The 13,181-nt window shown below is 45.7% G+C and overlaps 1 protein-coding gene and 1 long non-coding RNA gene across 15 annotated transcripts in view; one reads left to right on the top strand and one right to left on the bottom strand.

The window, feature by feature from the left end:
• The window catches only part of LOC100065486 (S-methyl-5'-thioadenosine phosphorylase), a 48,308-nt gene extending 43,969 nt beyond the window's left edge, over positions 1 to 4,339 (bottom strand). For 4 of the 13 annotated variants that reach the window (XR_011431634.1, XR_011431633.1, XM_070248896.1 and 1 more), the window contains exon 1: positions 4,135 to 4,305. The gene's annotated coding sequence lies outside the window, so the exon portion shown is untranslated. Of the gene's footprint in view, positions 1 to 4,134 lie in introns of all 13 variants that reach the window. The other 9 variants (XM_070248897.1, XM_070248894.1, XM_070248892.1 and 6 more) reach the window with 5 other exon arrangements.
• On the top strand, positions 3,697 to 12,952 carry LOC102148269 (uncharacterized). Of its 2 annotated transcripts, XR_011431636.1 has the most exons (5): positions 3,700 to 3,809; positions 4,640 to 4,746; positions 5,446 to 5,710; positions 9,258 to 9,753; positions 11,032 to 12,952. It is a non-coding gene; the product is annotated as an uncharacterized lncRNA (long non-coding RNA). The 2 variants fall into 2 exon arrangements; XR_011431635.1 differs by lacking the exon at positions 4,640 to 4,746 and having other exon boundaries at positions 3,697 to 3,809.
• The last annotated feature ends 229 nt before the right edge of the window (positions 12,953 to 13,181 follow it).

The following is a 13,181-nucleotide window of genomic DNA, read 5'->3' as shown; positions in this document are numbered from 1 at the left end:
TTTACTTAACCAATCTCCTCTGGCAAAAGCAAGATATGATTCTTCCCAGTGCTCCTCCTGGGTCCTCTGCTGGATTCTAGAATCCCCCAGGATGCTGTCAAAACCAAAGCCCAGGGCCCAGATTCCAGAGAGTCTCATTAACGGGGAAAGGCAAGGTTCATGTTCTCCAAGCTCCCCAGGAGGTTCCAATGTGCAGCCAGAATGGAGCACCCCCACTCTACGGCTCAGATCATAAATTTCTAAAATCTGGGCCAGCCAAGTTTCACAGGCTGAATAATGGCCCCTGAAACAGGTCTTACCTGCATCCTAATCCGCAGAACCTATGAACATTACCTTATGTGATTAAGTTAAGGATCGTGAGGTCCAAATTATCCTGGATTATGGGGTGGGCCCTAAATGTAATCACAAGTCCTCATAAGAAGGTCAAATGAGGAAGAAGGTGATGTGATGTTGGAAGCAGAGGGATGTAAGGCAACGTGATGCACGCTGTGAACAAGGGGATGCTGGTGACCTCTAGAAGCTGGAAAAGGCAAGGAAATGGATGCCCTGTTAGATCATCCAAGAGGACCTGCCCTGCTGACACCTGATTGTAGCCCTGTAGGACTCATCCTAGACGTCCACCCTCCAGAACTGCAAGAGAGACATTGCACTGTTTCAAGCCATCCAGTCCGTGGTAACTGTTACAGTAGCCACAGGCAACTAGGACACTAGAGCTCCCCTGAGGAGCTGGGGGAAAATGCAGACGCCCAGCCTTTTCAAAGCTCCATGGTCAGTGGGGGTCACGCTCCCATGGGCATCTGACTCCACTGAGGCTCTTTTTCAAACCCAGACCCTGGGCCCCACGCCCCAGAATTTCTGATTCAGCAGGACTGGGGTGGGGCCCGAGAATCTGCATTCTAACAAATTCCCAGGTGGGCTTGGAGAACCACCGCTGTAGATGCTTCTGAGGCACAGACCAGAATGCCACGATCACAATCCCAGTGAAGGACCTGGAGTCCATTGCACACAAAAGTTTCTATCACCTGTTTCCTCATCTGCACCTAGAAGGGGAAGATTTTTCCTTAATTCAGAGAATTGTGAACATCAAATGACATAATGCATTATTACCTGTCACTGTTTCTGTACACACTCCCACCTCCAGCAAAACCTAACCAAATCAAAATGCACTTCCTCAAAGCAACAAAAAACGCCCCTTATCTCTTTTTTTTCTGCTGGTGAGCACGCAAACCTGGCTGCTCCAACATCTCCTCTCCGGGCTGTCTCTGTCTCGGGGATTTAGGCCAGGGATCTCACCTGAGCGTGAATCAGCTCTCCTGGGGGTGTCTGGAAACCCAGGGGACATTTCTGGCTGCCACCACGACTGGGGGAGTGCTACTGGCATTTTGTGGGGAGGGGCCAAGGATGCACCATCCATCCTGCAAGGTTCAGGATAGTCCTACAGAAGGAGGAAGGTCCTGCCCTAAATGCCATTGTGTCCCTAGGCAAAAGATGAAGGCTCATTGGTCATCTGGTTTCCAATTGTGGCCTGTGGGTTGTCCCCCAGGTTCAGAGGGTCACTGAAGGACTTTCATTCTGAAGGCCTTTGCTGGCTACAGACAGCCAGCCAAAAAAAGACCTTACAAGGCCTGTTCTCCAGAGTCTAGACTCCACGACTTGCCCCTCCCCCTTAATACCATTTCGTGAGAGCCCCCTACCCACTGATGAGGGGACCATATCCCCTCCTTGCCACAGCACCAGGATTACATCGTATTTGTTTTTAATCCTCCAGAGCAAAAGATGGGCAGCTGCCTGGCGGAGCCATAGCCAATTGAAGGAACCCTCAGAATGCCCTGTCCGGATGCCAAGGATAGGTTCACCCTTCTGCGCAGTGAAGCACACCACCTGCCCATGGCTGATGAGGACGACGCCTCCCTGAGGTCCACCCAGAAAACGGCTGTTCTCAACACCACGGGAGAGCGCCCCATGGGCACAGGGAGGCAGCCTGCTTTACGCCCTCACTCCACACTCCCTCTGCCTTAAGGCTGCAGGATCTCCTTACTCCACAACGAAACAGAGCAGAGACCACAGGGCACATTTCAGAAATGCCTCAGAACATCCAGCTGGTGGAACGCCAGGCTCTAGGCCCAATTCTGTCACTATCTAGGGCCAACTGTGTAAGTCTGGACACCTCAGTCGACCTATCTGGGCCTCAGCTTTAAGTCCACAAAAAGGGGTTTGTGTGGCTATATGGTCTAAGGAACGTTCCAGCTCTACGTTCCACGATCTGAGGATAGGATATGGCTTCTATAAGCCTGCTTTGCTCTGGACACTGGCACCTCATGTTTTCTACGTGGGATGTTGGCTCAGCCATCGGGGGACTGCAGTTGGCATCATGGATTCTCAACAGCAAAGCAGTCTCCTTCCCATCCTCAGAGACAGAAAGCAGCAGGCAGGCCCGGCACTACGTGGACCTCAACTTTATAGTGAGTGGCTCGCCAGGACCAAAAATCTGCCTCCTTCAATATTCACCTCGGGGCTCGACCACAGCGCCCACTCTGCACTTAGTGCACCAACCCAATATCACAGGGCCCCTGGGTGCAGGGAGAATGAGGAACCAGATTAAAGCGACACTGTCATAAATAGCATCCCTCTCTGTTTTCAATATCACTTGAACTGCATTCCCGTAAGGGACAGGTCAGAGTTTCCTGCTTGCCCACTGAAGGCTGGGGGCTCATGAGACCTATCATGATCATTCAATTGTTGGAGAAAAGATATTCAAAATTACTCTCAGCTCCCCCACTTAGAAGCACTACCATTTAATAAGTTTCAACCACGTGCTGGGCAGACAACACAAGTCTAAACGTCCCAGCAAACCCTACGGTAAAACCCCCACTTACAGATGGGCACCTAAGGACCTCGCTTCCTTTGCACAGGAGCTTCATAAAAACGCTTTCTGCCTTGTTCTCAGTGACTGGTGAGGGAACAGCGTTCCACCAATATCTGTTGAATGCAAGATCCTTTTCAAAATGGCAAAAGGAGTTTCATATGGAAGTGTGACTGCGACCCCCCCTTCTCCCCCTCATAAGTGTCTCATTAAGAGCTGCAAGGACCTAATAAATGAATCCCTCTGGCTCATTACACGCTGACCCCAGAGATTTGTCTTCTCCCTGGAGAAGTGAACACAAAGCGGGGAATCACAAGAGATTCCCGAGAAGGCGGTGGACCTTCCTATCCCATCCGCCAAGAATTTCTCAAGTTTAAGAAGTAAGGTGGTTCTTAGCCAATCACAAACAGCCTAGAAAAGATCTGAAGATTGATCACCAGTTCTTTCCTTGGCTCTGTGACTCTTCACTCCTTCCCAGGCACCAACCAGGAAAGAAGTGTTTGTTTAAAAGCCCCAGGGAAGCTCGCGGCTCCCTTCGGGACTCACGCCCTCCTCTGGCCCAAGCTCCCACCGCAGGCGATCCCTTGTACGCAGACCTCTGAGGTCCGAGGGCACAAGAAAACTGACTTCTAACTTTCCAGGTTGCAAACAAAGCAGTTTAAAGCCAGAGTCCTCCAAACAGGGAGGAGCCCTGGACTGTCTTCCACTTCGGTGCTGTAAAGAAATCTCAGAATCCCCAAAGCATTGCGCTGCAGGGGAAAACCTCAGAACAGAAAAGGGCTACTTGGGGAAGGAAAAAAAACACAGGCGGAAGCTTGCAAAAGAGCAAGCACGCAGTTCTCCCACGTGGTCCGCGGGGCAGGGAGCCTAGCAGAGCGGAAGCGTGAAATTGGCAGCGCTCAGGGAGAGGGTCTCACCAGCTGCAGGCCCCCCTCACCTGGCACAGGTACTAGCCTCAGCCAGGCGCATCTCCCCGGAAGGGAGTGGCGCCTGGGAAGGGTTGGGGGCCGGGCGCAGCCCCCAGACTGCTGTCTCCAAAGGGCCAGCCCACGCCCTGCCTGGTGCGGCTGCAGCTGTGCGACTTTGCAAGCGTTCCCTGTCCCCTCGCTCCCCGCCCCGGCGGGAACCGGCCCGGGATGCGGTGCCCCAGACCCTCCCCGCCGCAACGAGGGCGCACAGACGGCGCACGGCCCGGAGGCGCGATCCCCCGGGGCAGGAACGAGAGAGCACAGGGCAGGGCGGACCGAAGCCGCCGGCAACGCTAATCTCACCTTCACGGCCGTGGAGTTGGCACCTGGGGCCATGTCTGCGCTAGGAGGGCGCGGTGGCCTCGTCAGGCGCAAGGAGCAGGCTGCGGTGGCGGGTGCGCGTGGGGCCGAGAAGCACAGGGGGGCCAAGGCCGCAGCGCCGGACACAGCCAAGCGGAGTCCCCGGACGGCGCTGGCTCCTCCTCTTCCTTCCGGGGACAGCTGGATTGGCTGCTTGTGTGGCATCGCCCCCGCCACCCCCGTCCTCAATTTTGCGTTCCGAGTTCCAGGTTCCCAAGTCCCGCTGCTTGGGCAGATTTTTCCGGTTCTCCGTTGTCTGTTTCTTCCCACCCCCGGTTATAACTAACGGGTCAATGATGATAATAACGGAGATGGTTTCTTGAGCGCTTGTGTTGTCCCAGACTCTGTGCTTTGCACTTTGATCAGCCCTGTTAACTTTCACGAGAACCCTACAGCATTAGCTGGGTCCAAGGTCTTGTCTGTAAAATCAGGTACATCTACCTTCCAGAAGTTCTCACGGAAGGGAGATTCCTCCAGAAGAAGGAACTGGCGGTTCCCGAAGGTTCCCTCCAGCTGCTAACCCGGGGCGGGACGCGGTTTGCTCTTCCTACCACAGTAATTCGACCGGGGGGTTTGCTCCTTTGCCTGAATTCCTGGAGGACAGAGCAGGAATGGGGTTGACCCGAGGCTCAGGAATGACAAAAAGGAAATAGAGTAACATGTTGCTGGGTAAACTTTTTGATTTACCAACTATGGCTTACTCATCTTCAATTTGGGAGGAGGCTTTTAAAGGGCATGAGACGCTGCCTCGCTCACATCCCCGGCTATCCTGAACCCCTCCCACCTCGGACAACGGCCCAGACACCTAGGTTCAGAATCCAGAGTCACATTTTCATCATTCAACACTGGCTGGTCACCACCATCCCGCCCCCTGCCCCAAACGCACGCACACGCACACACACACACACGCAGACACACACCCCAACACCACCACCAGCCCTCCGCTGGGATAATCCCTTACTCTCAAAATGCCCATCCTTTCCCTACTGGGATAATCCAATTTACCCTCCTTTGATGGATTAAGCTCTCCTAAACAGAATGGGTGAGAGTGATGTTCTGAGATGCAGAAATGTTGCGGATTACTCTGGGGGTGGGAGCATGGCTGTGGAAGTGAAATGAGAAGGAAAAAGTTAAAAAATCTTCCCCAGAGCACAAACTTTGAGATGAGCTTTGCTAGCGGCGTCTGGGCATATTCAACGTAATCAACTGTTGTTTAAAACTAACCAGGTTTTCTGTCCCTCCTTACTATGTGAGTGAGCTGTCTTTCCCAGGAAGTCAAGGTCCAAACATCAAGATCCAGCCTCACTAGGCCAAATGCAGGCTGAAGACGAAAACTAAAGAGAAAAGTCCAGACAGTCAAGGGAAAAGAAATTCAGGCTTCAAGGCTGCACGCAGGCTGGTGGGAAGGCGCCAACCAGCAAGCCCTTCAGGGACGTGGTTTTCTAGGAGCCGGTCTGCTGATCGCTGTGTTGGGGAGCAGGAGACCCGTTACTCACAGGGGAACCACTGCAGGACACAGGTACCCTCAGTTTTATTGTCGCTTCCTAATTATGGGGTCTTCACCAACTTACATGCTTTGATGTGACCAGCAAGTCCAGTTTCTACTCGGCACGTTCTCTTGCCAAAAGTTAGTCCCTGTAACAAGTGAGAGCCTGTGAGCCTTAGAAGACCCCTACGCTGGAAGGAGTTGGGAACTCAGAAGGGGCTAAACTGGACTTCTGGACTTTTCTGCCATAACCTTCAGGTCAGGGATCAAGCACTTGTTTTGATTATGTGATGTGTTTGAAGGGAAACTTTTCCCAAGTCTGGTTTGGTTTTTTTGAGTGATGTAATTGACAGCCATTTCTGGAAAGAAATTTTCAGACAAAGCATTTCCAGACAAAATTTAAGCAATTTTCTAACCTCTTCTGAGAAACCAGACACCCACCCACCAGCTGCTGTCAGGCATTATTTTGTTCTTTTGTATGGGCTGTGTCCTTCGAGACCAACTGACCCACCTCCAAGGGGACTCTCGCAGTTTCCTTCATTGTGCATCGTGAATAAAAGCACACAAATACTTAGACACGTGGCATGGCCAGCCATAAGGGATTCGAACTCACAACAGCCCCTACAGGGTTCTCTTAACGAGTCCATTTTAGAAGAATGTGTCCAAATAAGTTTTCGGAAACTTAAACACACAATATTCAAACAAATATACAGTCAGCCTGTGTCAGAGCTGTATTTAACTCAGTAAAGGCACCAGCGGGATGGCCAAGCTGGTTCAAAGAGGATGTAAGAAGCCGAAATACCAGAAAAAAGAATGTTAGCATGAGATGGAAAAATTAGATGCAAAACTGATTTTTGTTTCACAAGGCAATAAAACTGTAGCCCTTTTGGTTGTCTTTTCTGTGAACAGATACCATGTGCATCTTTAACAGTGAAAAAAATGCGTAACTTCTCAAACAAGATATCTGACGCCCGAGTCTGAACCCTTCTCAATAAGAAGTAATAAAAGTTACAGCTTAGGTAAGGGGTCAGCAAACCTTGCTTACCAAGAGGCAACAACATAGGAGTGTGTGAAGCTCGGGCACGTAGGCAATGTCTAGTCAAATGAGCGTGGCTGTATTCCAGTACAACTTTATGGACACTAAAACTTGAATCTCACATGAGAAAACATTTTATTTTCTTTAGATTTTTTTCCCAACCACTTAAGACTGTAAAAACCATTCTTAGTTTGAAGCTCTGAAGAAACAGGTGGAGAGCTGGTTTGGCTGAGGACATGGGCCATTGTTTTCCACTCTCCTTCCAGAATCAGATGGCTGTTGGGTACCCTTGTTGGACAATGCTTTAATGTGTCTTTGAAAAGACAGACAATAGTCTTTTTGGCTTATTTCCAAGTTTTGGATAATTTTTTCATAGCAAGCCCTAGAATAAAAGGGGGACAAACTTTCTAACAATCAGTGGTCTCCCTTTTTGCTTGGTCTGAGGAATCTTCAACAGGACAACAGAAGGATCTAGAGTCTCTCTCTGAGAGTAGCATCTTGCCCTTCCCTTCTGTTCTTGCCCTATACATTCCCTCTGATCACCTGTACCCTTGTTTTTCTGAAGACAATTCTAAGAAAGGACTCAGGCCACCTTACAAAAATTCTAATTATGAAACTGTATGGATATTTCAGTCGCTTCCTCTTTTTTCAGATAATCCCTCATACATACCTCCCCAACTTGCAGCTCCTAGCCAACAAGCTGCTGAGCTGGTGTTGCCAATAGCTGTCCGTTTCAGGTCTCAAGCAATGATCCATCAGTGTCCCACAGTTGCCTTGGAGGGGGAGAACCTACGATAATTTATGTCTTTAAACATGACTAAATTGCACGCTAATTTTGAAGGCTTCTCCAGATCATTCCAGGATCATCAAATATTCAAGAGGAAATACTCATACAAATGTATGAAATGTATCATCTCAGCCAAGCATATCAGCTTTCCCACTGAGTGGTCCCGTCTCTCCTCCTGAATGTGTCAGGCCTGGACGGGTGCTACAAAGTTAGCCCAAGCTGGTTGGTAACCCCTCCTCAGCTAGGTGTGTTAAAGCTGTCGAGTTGTCATGGCTGAAGTAACGCATATAAGTCCACACCACCTTATAGAAATTTGGGCCAAAATAAAAATTCTAAACAACCTGGTCCTTGCAGATTCTCGATAGCGTGTGACTCAGATCTTGTTATGATACTCCCGTATCACAGGAGTTGCAGTGAGTAGGGACATTTTGGCCACTACTTTGTCAGTGGATTAGAGTCTGGCATTGGAAGCTTAGGGAAAAAGATGAAAGTTCTGGTAGCAAGTAGCCACTCTGGATACAGCAGAACACTGTCAACAAAGTATCTTAAGAGGACAGTAAGAAAGTTAATAATAATAATAATAATAAATGTAAAAAATGTTTCCCCCCTTCAAATTCCTAGCCAGGCAAGCCCAGGAAGGCATAAAGACCCCAGAGATGTCTGCACTGGTGTAAATCCAGGTTCAAAAACCTCACTGGCATCATTGCACACAGTGTGGTCACTAGAAAAAAGATTACTCCCAAATAGACACAACAAACCTTAATAAAATTGTATCCAGAGAAATTTTTCTACAGAAAGTTGTCAAAATAAGTAACTTCTCTTTACCCTGCCTCTAGGGGAAAGAAATGGATTTAAAAGGAAACAGTGGCTGGTGTTTATTAGGATAGAGAAGAAAAGATATAAAAATATGTACCAGGCCAGCCTGAAGGTAACTTTCTGTTAAAAAAATTAATATTATTTGGTAAATAAATAAAAGATTTATCTACAGTCCAAGTTCTTTAACTCTCCTGATTGTGGTAAATAACTTAATGAATTATTTTATTAGTTTTTGAAAAAGTAAAACTGTGTGTTTTTTCTGACACTATACAGTATAGGCCTAATATCATTTAACATTAACATTTTAGTAACTAGAGAATTGGGTTTATTTTGTCACAGAAAGCCTAATTAACTGGACCTTCTTAAATTTCTTATACTTGCCTTATAGTTCAGTAAGTGATTATTACTTAGACTGAAATTTTAAGAAAATAAGAAAAAGAGAAAAGAAAAATGCTCCAATCTACTCTTACTGGAGTAAAGACCCACAGTAATGTCATAATCAAAGAAAACATTACTTAAGTCTAATTTTTGCAATACATTTATTGCAGAGTACTTTATAGAGGGAATTAGAAGTTAACTTTCTCAAAAAATATTTACAGCAAATTTTAAGGGCGATTCCTTATATAACCTTTAATAAGAGTGGAGTGTCCAAGAATAAAATATGACGTGGCATCTGTATTTCTGGTTGAGGGCAGAGCCACTTGCTTTGAATTGAGATCACCAGGGTCGGTTGTGACCATCTGTTTTGAATGTGGTGAGCTCCAGATAGTTGGAGATTCCCCGTATTGAGATTCAGTGAAGAAAAATCTTGTCCAACTTTCCACTCTCCCTATAACAATGCTGTGCATTAAGAAGATATTCTGGTTGACAGAATGGCCATCTTTCCTGGAATCCTAGAAGCCTCACATCCTTTGAAATAGATATTATTATTTCTATTATAGGACAAGCAAACTACAAGATGAAGCCTAAACCCCACACCCCTCCCTTGGTGAAGGGAGAATGTTCAGCCTTGCTCTAAGGAGACACGGGCCTCACTTTCTGTCCTCCGTATAGAAAAGGACCAAGAAGTTAGAGATACTCAGATGTATTTTAACTTTACAGTTGAAACATAATCTGCTCTGCTCAGTACGTCAGGACTGAGCTGTGATGGTGTCATGGACGGAATGTTTGTGTCCCTCCCACATTCGTGTGTTGAAACTCTAACCAGCAGCGTCATGGTATTAGGAGGTGGGGCCCTTGGGAGGCGATCAGGTCGTGAAGGCGGAGCCCTCGTAAATAGGGTTCGTGCTTTTACGAAAGAGACCCCAGAGAGCTCCCTCACCCCTTCTGCCATGTGAAGACACAGCGAGAGGAGCGCTGTCTGCGACCCAGGAAGAAGGCCTTCACCAGACGCTGCGTCTGCCAGCACCTTGATCTTGGACTCCAGCCTCCAGAACGGTGAGAAATAAAGGCTTGCTGTTAAGCCACCTGGCCCGTGGTGTTTTCTTATAGCAGCCCCAACTGACTAAGACGTTGAGAGACTCGTAAGACAGGCCCTTGAGTGGCCTCTGCTCCTCATTCTACTGTTAGAACTTAAGGCACACCTGTGGGCAGCAGAGAAAAATTAAAATAGAAGAAATAATGTAAGAGCATTTCTTTCTTTCCTTGCTAAATCCATGTGTTGTCTGCAAATAAAGACTTAAAAATAAATGGGAATGGGGTCATGGTTGTCTTCTGAGCATCTTCAAGAGCAACATTAAAAATAGCTAGTATTTACTGAGAACCATATACTCTTCGTTTAACCCTTACAGCCACCTTTCCACCCGGGTGCCGCTCTAATCCCCATTTTTCTGATGAGCAGACCAAGAGAAGTTGAGTCCTTCTCACCTCTCTTTTGTGCTTATTGCTTCTTTCAAAAGCTTCCTTGTCTTTTTGGGCCCTTGTGGTCTTTCCTCTCTCCTCCCCACCAAAAAAAATCAATCAAACCTTTCATTCCTGCAAGTTGTAAATGTCCAATATCAGCTTAAAATGTTACCTCTCCCAGGGGTCCATGAACTTTACAGAGATGCAAACAAACTAAGATAATAAAACTCAAGGTGGAATGTGATGCTTGAGAAGCGCATAGTAGGTGATATTATCACTATTATTGCATGAGACTCAGCACATTTGAAGTCTTCTCAAACTTATGTAACTCGGGTGATCGGGATTCAGTCCTAAATCTGTCTTAACTACAGAGTCGGATCTCTTAATTACTATCTGTTCTTCCCACGGTGTGCTGGGCCTCAAGCTAAGTGCCGAAGACAGAAAGATGTATGGCCTATACACTCTGAGCCTATATGGAACTCCCAGGTGAGAGGAGTCAGAAAGAGAAGTCAGATGTTAGGAAAGTGTGCTGAGCATGAGGTTAGAGACTGCCACTCAGGACTGTGAAAACACAGAGCAGGGCACGTTTCCTGGTCTTCCTGGAGAAAGTGATATCTGAGCTGGGTCTTAAGGGATGAGCCAAGAAGTTAGGGAGTTGAGCAGCGTGTCTGTGTGTGTGTGTGTGTGTGTGTCTGACAGAGATAGAGGGAGAAGATGTATGAAGGAAACTGAAGTTGCTGGAGAGAGTAGTTCAGATAATTGACCATGATGTAGCCCATTAAAATTAGGAATAAAAATGATTGATCAGATTTGATTATTAGGAAGTTGTTGGTGACCTTTATCCTTAGCATGAACAAAAATTTATCATTTCAGAGCCAGAAAAAAATGTGAAAAAAATACCAAAGCCAATGAGATGATATGAAAATGACGTCAGAGCTGTGGCTGGTCAGAAGCATTAAAAGGAATCCAGGATGTTGGTGGTGGAGAATTCAATCTACTCAAATCAGACAACAAAAGGAAGCAAGGAAGAATTCAGTAAGAACTCAGTTGGTATAAATCACAAAATCCCTATGAAGGATATAAGCCTGAAGTCCCTGGGTGACGCAGCAATTGTAAAGGGACCTCGCAGGTCTACCGCCAGCACAGATGGACTCACTCAGGAAGCAGGGGATTCTCCGGTCCTGGGACCTGGTCTGAAATCTCTGACCTATATGGTCATATTGTGGTCACGGACACTGACCCAGGAAGCTCTGCTCACCCCAGTTGTAAACTGCTCCCCGTGCTGGGATAAGTATGGGGTGGTATGAGGTGGTCTGGTGTGCGTGGACGATCCTGAGATCCCTGATAGAAATCAACTAACTCATTTGAATTATTGTTAGTGTTCCCACTTTCCATCTCAAAAGTGTCCCAGTTTATGGGGCCAGCCAGGTGGTGCAGCGGTTAAGTTCTCACGTTCCGCTCCGGTGACCCAGGGTTTGCTGGCCTGGATCCCGGGTGTGGACATGGTACCGCTTGGCAGGCCATGCCGTGGTCAGCGTCCCATATATAAAGTAGAGGAAGATGGGCACGGATGTTAGCTTAGGGCCAGTCTTCCTCAGCAAAAACAGGAGGATTGGCAGCAGATGTTAGCTCAGGGCTAGTCTTCCTCAAAAAAAAAAAAAAGTGTCCCAGTTTAGAAAACAAATTTTATGGTAACCATTGGTAATTGCCTTACAACCTTAAAAAAGTTTTGAATTAAATAAAGAAATGAAATAAAGCAAGCATAGTATTAATACCTTTGTGGTAAGCTTAGGGTAAAGCTCTGTATTTCTTATTTAGACTCTGTAAAGTATATAAAAATACATAGAATTTCACAGATTATCCTTGTAATTCTAGTTTAATGAGCAATTAATTTTGATTTGAAGCCAAAAGCCAAAGATAATTTGACTATAAGTTTTTACACAATATCAGATTGTATATTTTGTACATTTAATCAATCAGTATTTCTTTCCATTGGATGTTCATGTCTTTTCTAGCTGTTTTATGTGAGTATTTGTATAAATAGAATTTTTTTCCTAAAGATAATTTTCTAGAAGTGGAGATGAGGAATCAAAAGGAATGGGCAATTTATACTGAGTCAAATTATGGGAACTACTGCCACATTGCACTACCTGGGAAGAAAATGAAATTGTCAATTTCCTACACACTCACCAATAATAAGTATTACATTTATAAATATAAATTCCATTTTGTAGTTAATTTGCATTATTTGACGACCTGTATTTTTGAGCTTTTTCTTAGATGCCTGTTGGCCATTCATAGTTCAGTGTTTTGATTTGATCCATATTCTAAACTGAAAACACATTTAACAGATGGATACATGTGTAAATACTTCCCTTTAAACCCCAATTTTAAATCCTAGTTCTACATAAATAGTCAGCTATTCTTTATAACTTGAACTAGAAAGAAAACTCATTATCTGACAGGACTTTTATTGAAATAATATCTACCATGTCAATTGCATTACAATTACATGTCAATTGTATTATTAATTTAATCTCCAAAACAAATCTATAAGATAGAGATTATTGTTCCCATTTTATAGAGAAGAAAATTCAGGATTACGGAGTGTCAAGTTACTTTCCACAGGCTGTATATATGTACTAGATGATCGGGATAGGATTTTTAACTTTTAACAGTCAAACTCCTTAGTGTATCTATCTTAAAATGGTGAAATCTGACTTCATACCTACTTGACAAACCTGAATATTCTCTGACGTTTCTAATTTTTTAATAAAGTGATAAGAAAGAAAAACTTGTTTTTGACTTTATGACCTTAATAAATTGAATATTAAGTTTAAAACCAAATAGCTTTTAAACGCTTCTTTATACATACGGAGCCCTCACTCCTGGAATATTAAACATAAAACTAAAAAACTCACATTGATTATTCCACCAAGGGCAGAAACTCTGGCCAGATTGAAGAGCATGAGGAACAGTCTGGAGGTGAGGAAAAGAGAGAACAGACACCTCCTTCATGAAGT

This window comes from Equus caballus, chromosome 23, assembly GCF_041296265.1.
Source record: "Equus caballus isolate H_3958 breed thoroughbred chromosome 23, TB-T2T, whole genome shotgun sequence".
NCBI lineage: Eukaryota > Metazoa > Chordata > Mammalia > Perissodactyla > Equidae > Equus > Equus caballus.
Note: the sequence above shows the minus strand (reverse complement) of the source record. Positions and strands in the feature narration are given on the sequence as shown.